Source organism: Alligator mississippiensis, chromosome 2, assembly GCF_030867095.1.
Source record: "Alligator mississippiensis isolate rAllMis1 chromosome 2, rAllMis1, whole genome shotgun sequence".
NCBI lineage: Eukaryota > Metazoa > Chordata > Crocodylia > Alligatoridae > Alligator > Alligator mississippiensis.
The window spans coordinates 185,421,626-185,429,674 of NC_081825.1; the positions used below are offsets into that span (position 1 = coordinate 185,421,626).

At 45.2% G+C, this 8,049-nt stretch overlaps 1 protein-coding gene across 6 annotated transcripts in view; it reads right to left on the reverse strand.

The window, feature by feature from the left end:
* The window catches only part of CHID1 (chitinase domain containing 1), a 285,318-nt gene extending 277,478 nt beyond the window's left edge, over positions 1–7,840 (reverse strand). For 5 of the 6 annotated variants that reach the window (XM_059722569.1, XM_059722568.1, XM_059722565.1 and 2 more), the window contains exon 1: positions 7,734–7,839. The gene's annotated coding sequence lies outside the window, so the exon portion shown is untranslated. Of the gene's footprint in view, positions 1–7,733 lie in introns of all 6 variants that reach the window. The other variant, XM_059722566.1, reaches the window with a different exon arrangement.
* Positions 7,841–8,049: the final 209 nt, after the last annotated feature.

Below are 8,049 nucleotides of genomic sequence, written 5' to 3' on the forward strand. Positions count from 1 at the left end.
GCAGAAGAGAAAGGGGAAAAGAACTGTTATTGTGGGGGCTCGGCAGCATAAGGCTGCTTTGCCCCAGGCTATAGGGGCTTGGCAAAATCGGAAATGCCACAGTGGGCGCTTCCAGTTTCGCTTTTAATGCAACTTTTACTGTATTTAGTCCATGATTTTTTGTATCTGGTAGATTAAATGAACAATTAATCCATTGTTATGGAGTCAACTGAGACTACGGACTATAAAACAGCTTTCAAAGCGTCTCTCAAGGGTATGTTTTTGCCCTTTCTCTAGCACCTTTCATCTGAAGTTTTTGAAATAAGGAATATATTATAAGGAAAATATATAGAATACAAGAAATACATTACAAGGAAAAACTTCATGGTTTGTGTGACCAGACTCTGGAATAGACTCCCAGCAGGGATGGTGCAGGCACCTACCGTGGAGATCTTCAAAAGGAGAATGGATGCACACCTTGCTGAGGTTATTTAACCCCAGCAGTCTTTCCTGGCCAGAGCAGGGGGCTGGACCCAATGATCTCACAAGGTCCTTTCCAGCCCTAAACTTCAATGAATCTGTCAGTCCCGGAGGGTCAGCAGGCTGCACGTATAACTGTAGCTGAGCTCTAACACCTTCTAGCAGTGTCCTTGTAACTATCCCAACATCTACTAATTGTTTAAATCTTCTTATGCCATTTGTAAATGGAATCCCCACATTAAGGTAAGTAACCAAGACAGACTCCACAGGTATTCTGCACCTGGTATCCAGCTGTATTTGTCCCCTCATATACTAAGCAATTGTCATAGATGATGCAATATTTTTCAAACCTATTCAGAAGAGACTAGTTTTGGCTTGGAGTCTGTATATTGAAACCAAGTCTCCTTGAACACCTCTTTGGAAAGTAACTTTCATTTGCCTTAAGTGATAGGCCCGTTAACAGCATCAAACTTAGCATGCAGAGCCTGGGGTCCTCCCTTGTCTCCTCTACATCTATGCCCTCTCCCTCAAGTACTAAAACACAGACAGTAAGCTAGTTCTCTGTAAGCCAGATGCACTGTAATAAGAACCTAAATATTTTCTTCAATAGTTTCAATCATGTAGAAGTCAGAACATGCCTCTACATCAATTACACTGCCCAGTAAGATGCAATTAAAAAGAAAACAGCAGCATTATTAGATGGCAGGCAGGCACGAGCAACATTGTGGCAGCATAGGTACCCAGCTAAGAGTACAGGAAGAGATTTAGATCCCAAGAATAGTTGAAAGACCAATCCAGGCATTAATAATTAAGCAAATAAAGATTTACATTTAGGGACCAATTCATACCATTTTAAAGGATGATGTACAGGCATCAGGCTTACAAGAGAAAGTTAGAACAGACTGGCGTGTTTAAAGCATATAGGTTTGGGATTAAGGGAAGAAAGAGTGCTATGCACTTAATAAATGCTCCCTAAATACACAGGCCTAAAAATAAGACTAGCTCTCCTCATTTTCAAGGCTAATAGTAGCCCCAAACCTGGTTAAAAACCTTCAAGTTGAAGGTGACTAGTCAATTTTAGGGCTGCCAATACTATGACTGTATAGTTCAGAAACAGTGTTCAGAGTGCTGCAGTATTAGCAGCCCTGGAAAGAGATGACTAGCTCCCACCCTCAAGGCTTCTAATAGCTGCTGTATAATACCTGCTTCAGCTTAAATGCCATTGGCACAGCTGAACAGAGTGCAATTAGCATGCAATTAAACAGAGTACAATGCAATTACAGAAAAGACATTGAGGGTGAAAGACATTATGCACTTAAGCAGTAGGTAACAGATAAGGACTGGCATCATGTTTTACAGTTCAGTAAATTAAGCAGTTATGAAATAGGCACATGTGGATTATATTATAATACATAATGGCAGTCCAACTTAAGTCCCCCAAGGGCCACACCACAGACATGTCTTCAAGCCATGTGGACACTACCACCCCCAAACTGCTCCCCACCCATGGGTCACTCCCCGCTCTGCTGTACTATGCAGGCACAATGCCACCTCATTCCCAGCCCCACCTGCAACATGTATCCTCATGGGCACCCCTCGGTACACATGCAGGCATAAACTCCATCCTGCACCATGTGAGGCCCAGACTCGCCTTCAGCTCTCCATGCTGTGCCACTCCCTGGGGTTAGGGTAGGAAATAGCAACCAGAGGAGGGAGGGGGAACCCAGAGGCTCTAGCTGCTCATGCAGCCCAAGTGACGGGGAGGAACAGCAAAGGGTGAGAGCCGAGAGCTGCAACTCAATCCCTCACAGGTAGCAGGTGGACCAGAGGCTGTCAACTGGTCAGCCTCAATGTGTAAAAAATGCTAAATGAAACTTCCCCTGATATAATCAAATGGATATCAGAAAAAAAAAAAAGGGACCAAATGAAATGTAGGATAGCCCTAGACCAGCAGGGGGAAGAGGACCTTTTTGGCAGACATGCTGTAAGGTGAGCCCCACACCCTCCCCAACTATCACCCTGATCCCCTTCACTTGCCAGATCTGCTGCTCTACTTTCTGCTCCCTGCCACTCTGCTGCCTGTCCACTCCCTAGTCTGCCACATGCTCCTGTGCCACTTCTGACACGCATACTATAGGTTCACCACCTTGCCCTAGACTTATTCCTAGGCAGAAATTACTAAACAGAAAGAAAATGGGAAAAAAAAAAAAACGTATACAAAATGGAGAGGTGTTTTTCAACCATGCTTTAAAAAAATTATACAAGAGTGCCTGCGATCAGGAAAGTGCTTACCCTTGGGCTGAAAGAAAAGGACACCTGCTGTGTTTATTTTGAAAAAGGTTATTTCAAAAAGCAAACAACTGCAAGATAGATAAGAGTCTGGGACCTAACCAGAGCGCCAAAACACTGCCACGAAACCCTTACAATGCAAGCTTGCCAGTCTAGGTTTCCTGTAATAGCACGAGAAAACGTTATGCGAATTCAAGTTTCCTTTTCTGGTGAACTTAGCCAGTAAGTCGCATCAGCCAGGACACACAATTTTAACTAGCAAATATAATTGTGCACATTTACTCTTCATTATCCCACCAACCTCCATTTAAATCAAAGTTTAAGCTTCCAGTTTAAAAGAGTTGGACAAGATGCATGTTTATCAAGATGAAGCAACAAACAAAGCAAAACTGGGAGCACACACCCACATTACTGTGCTTCCCTCCTTTCAGGAAATGACTTCAGTTGTCAAAGGAAAGTCTTGGGGCGCTATCGCAATGGCATAATTAATACCATGTAATCTACTCCTGCCAGACTCCAGGAACTACAGAAACGCAGCCTGGAGCTAGTAATAGAACACCTTAACTATGAATCTCTCTTAACCTGTAAACGGGTATGACTGGCTTGGCCATAGCTGCAAATGTATGGAAATGTAATGATGGAGAATAAAGAAATCTTGCCTCCAGTGACACTAAATATACAAATATTTTTGTATGCTCTGACTCTTAAGAAAGCACAGCTAGGCAATGGCCTAGCATTCATAAGTGGGTGGGCCTTTTCTGGTCAATATGAAAATGGAAGTAGGGGCAGAGGAAGAAGCATCCTCATTTGATGACAATTGAAGTAGTCATTAGTTAAATTGTTTGTAATTGGTTCTCTCTTCTAAGCAAGGAGCTAACTTTTTTTTGACCTTCTATCTTCTTTTTGAACCTCAGGAAGAGCGCACACCAAGTGCAGATGCTTCCTCAGCCTGACAAAGGGTATTTATACCCAAAAGCTTGCAAAGAAGAATTTTTCCAACTATTTGAGTTGGTCTAATAAAAAGATATCAGATTTACCCAAAGAACCTTGTCTGCCTATGTCCCTAGACCAACACAGCTATAGCCTCTACTTCTGAACCTCTTGACATTTTGCCAGGCTTCCTTCTGGCATGGTACATCTGTTTTACTAGATGCCACTACAATTCTCAAACACCAAACTTCTCAGTAAGGTCAACAAAACGATCTTGAAGTTTAGAGGCATGGTAGTCTTGGAGGTCTGATCCAGCAAGTGTTCAAAATGAATAACTATTCTCTAACTATTTGGGTTGGTCTAATAAAAAGATATCAGATTCACCCAAGGAACCTTGTCTGCCTATGTCCTTAGACCAACACAGCTACAACCTACACCCCTGGAACTGTATTACATGCAGTTTTAAACCTCCTTTCAAAACTATAAAAAAAAAAAAAAAAAAAAAAATGTAGCTTGTGACAATATAAGACTGCAAGTAGTTTACGAAGAAACTCACTTTTCTAGTTCCTTGGGTTTTAGGGATAAACTTGAAGTGGAACTGCTCTAATCAGACACTTATCATAACTGAGATTTTTTGTGGTATCCTGCTTAATAGTCTTTTAATGTTCCAAAATGATCACTCATACATAGATCAATTTACCTTTCTCCTCCTCCTCCCTCAGTGCAGTTAATGTTTGAATATTATTCTTTGTCCCTTAACTGTTTGGTAACAAGAAAAACTACACAGGAAAAAAAAAAAAATCAGTTATTCCTGTAGAGGAAAACTCCAACCTCTTTCATTTTAATTAAAGGGCATTATTTTTATTTTGTGTGTGTATTAGTTTTTGAAATTGAATGCCACTCAGCTCACAAAAGTTATGGAGGGGTAGTTCAAGTCTAATGTGGGGTGCCTTGAGTCCAAGAAGGTTGAGAAACACTCTCCTAGACAGAGCCTAAATGACAAACAGGTGGGAGTGCCTATTGCAATATATTAAAATCGAAGACAACCCTGAATTGCCAATAATTAGATTCTATATATGAAAAAGTTATAAATTAGTTATAGTATTCCATGCATAGAACCTAATTATTGGAGGATATGCATCTCTCTGTACCACCTGCCCTCCCTGCAGCGGTGGTGAGGGGATCAAGCAGCTTACCCCCCGGTTGTGCCTACCCCCACCACAACCTCTGCTCTCCTCCCCACCCTTATTCCTGCCCCGCACCTGCCAGGTTCCATCCCTATTCTAGCCTGGGGCACAGAGCATGGACCCAGCTCAGATCCTGTATAAGTGGTGCAAGCAGAACAAGGCTGGGCTGGGGTTGTGCTCAGTGTCCCAGGCTACAACATGTGTGGAGCCTGCTAGTGCGGAGCAAGGGTTAAAGGGGGGGGGGGGAGAGGGAAAGGGGTAGGTGGCAGAGCAGAAGCTATGTGGGGGTGGAAATGAAGAGGAAAAAGGTGAGGTGGGAAGATGGCGGGGGGGAGGCAGAGGCAGCAGCTACAGCTATAACCCTGACCCCAAGTAGGGGCTGGAGCCCCAGCCACAGCAGCTGCCTGGTCTCTACCACACTCATACTTGATACCAAGATGAGGGGCTCCCCCTCCACCCCACACATGTGAAATTGCAGGAGGAACCCTGTCTTAGAACTGTGTAAGTATGATATTACAGTTCTTATCTCCTTGTAGAGGGCCATGTCAGTCAAGTTTCTGTCTGTAGCAAACTTTTCATCTAAAACTTCAGCTTGAATGCAGCTTGAGAAGGACCAGGAGCTGAGACCCTCAAACCAAACCCAGCACTCAGATATGGATATCACATGCCACTGCAGTAACCAAGCAACATCCAATATCACACCTCAGCCTTTGTCTATGTTCACAGTTCCACCAACTACATAGAATAGACTTCACAGACTTTAACTGAAGTAGCTATGCAGCTAGAAAGTTCATTCCATTTAAATTCAAGCTAAACTTGGTCTATGCTGGTTAAGTTTAACCGAATTTAAAAGCATCTAGACAAGATTTTGCAGTCTTTTCCCATAAAGGAAAAAAAAACCCACAAAACAGTATTACATGTTGCTAATAAGTACAATTCTGGATATGGACAAGGCCTCAAAGATCAGTTATGCCACAAGGAAATGGTAAAAAAAAAAAAAAATTAACCAGTTCCCAAACTCTCAAAGGCTACCTCAGCTCTGAAGGTAAAAGCAGGCTCCAGCCACTACCTTAGAAGCTCCTCAGTCTCAAGTTGTAGCCAGGGAAGTTTAGATTAGATATTACAAAAAATTCTCACTAGAAGGGTAATCAAGCACTGGAACAGGTTACCCAGAGAGTGTGGAATCTCCATCCTTATAGGTTTTTAAGACCCCCAGGGGAAAAAGCCTTGACTGGGATGATCTAGTTGGGGACGGTCCTACTTTGAGTGCAGGGTTGCACTAGATGTGACCTCCTGACGGCCTTTCCGCCCTGGATCTTCTAGGATTCTACCTCCCCCTGCTACAGGACAATCTGACCAGCCAGTCCAGCAGACTGGATACTAAAAGCATGCTGTTAGTACAGTTCTTATCTTATTAAAAGAATGGGGGTCGGACTCGATGATCTATTGAGGTCCCTTCCGACCCTAGCATCTATGAATCTATGAAAGTAAACCAAGGGGGGAGGGGGGGAAATCACAGCTAGTGACTGGGATTGCTTCTATTAAAAAAATAAAATAAAATAAATAAATAGAAACATTTCACACAAAAAAAAATCTAGTTACTTTGCGTAGCACAAGCAATGCTGTTTCTTTCACCTGGGTCTTCCACTGTGTAGCAGAAAGGGAGATTTGTTTCTAATGCTACTGAGAAGGGACCTTGTTTCCAAAACCATCTGATGCTCAAGAACCACTGGTTCCATTTCTACTCCGGCATCTAACAGGTCTCCAAGACATCACAGGGATCATAAGAAAATGGGGTGGGAAGAGACCTCACATCACACCATTGCAACCAAACAGCTACAGGAGCATGCATTTCACTGAAGCCCAGCTACAAATTGAAGTTTAAACAAGTCAAATGGGGAAGAGACGGGGTGGGAGAGCAGTGGGGGGAAGGGGGTGGAAAGCCACATGCCTGCATGTGCGCACTCATGGGGCTGCACCCTGTGGGTTTTTGTTTGGGGTTCCCCCCCCCACAAGTAAACGTTAAGTGCTTGATTCTCTGTTGAATGGTTGTCCATACAGGCATACACCTTGAACATGGGAGCCCCTTGCAGTACCCAGAGAAAACAGAATCACAGACAATTCGATTCATAGATTGTAAAGCCGGAAGGGACCTTAGAAGATCACTGGGTCCAGTACCCTGCACCAGGCAGCAAAGATAACTGGGGGTCAGGTGATGCCAGCAAGGTGACCATCTAGTCTCCTCTTGAAGATTTCCAGGGTAGGCAATTGCACCACCTTTGGAGGCAGCTTATTCCACAGGGCTGGAAATGACCTCAAGAGGTCACCTACTCTGTCGTTTCTCAACCCGTGGGTCATGACGCAAAAGTGGGTTGCAAGGAATATATGAAAGGGTTGTGAACAAACTTAAAAAATAATGGATCAGACTTCAAAAATGGATTCTCTTTTTAAAAGAGAAAAACGTGGGAAACAGTAGCTTTCCCCTTGCAGGATGGCAGAGCTCCAGCCTGCCAGGGGCTGCTTGTCCCCCCCCACTCCCCCATGCCCGGGACCCTGGGGGGCCAGGGGCTGGGGATTGGTCATCGATATTTACAAATGGGTCCTGGTCCAAAAAAAAAAAAAAATGGTCGAGAACCACTGATCTAGTCCTCTAGTCTAGGACCATCCCCAAACGCATCATCAAGAGGCGACTGGGCGGTCGCCTTGGTGGGGTCGCCTGACCCCACTTGTCATTTCTCCCGCCTGGTGCCCCATGATATTCGGAGGTCCCTTCCAACCTATGAATCCCAGCCAGGGCCTGTCCCCGTCCAGGAGCTACTGCCAGATGTCAACCCCCTCCCCCCAAAAAAAAGAAAGAAAAGGAGACACCTGCTTTCCTCTCAAGCCGCTCCTGAGACAGCAGCAGGCGAGAAGCAGGATCCGCTGGGATCCGATCAGCCATCACCCCCGCCCTCCCCCGACACGTGGAGGCTGCGGAGAGGCTGCGCGGGCGGGCGGAGCCGGGAAGCTCAGCTCAGCTCAGCCCCGCTGCAGCCGCCCCCTCGGGAGAGGGACGAGGGGGCTGGTGAGGGCCGCTCCCTGCAACCCGCGCCCCTTCCCACCCGCACGCCCGCCCCGCGGGGAGCCAGAGCCAGAGCCAGCGGCGGCCCCGCGCTGCAGCCCGCCCCGGTTACCCTCGGCCGCT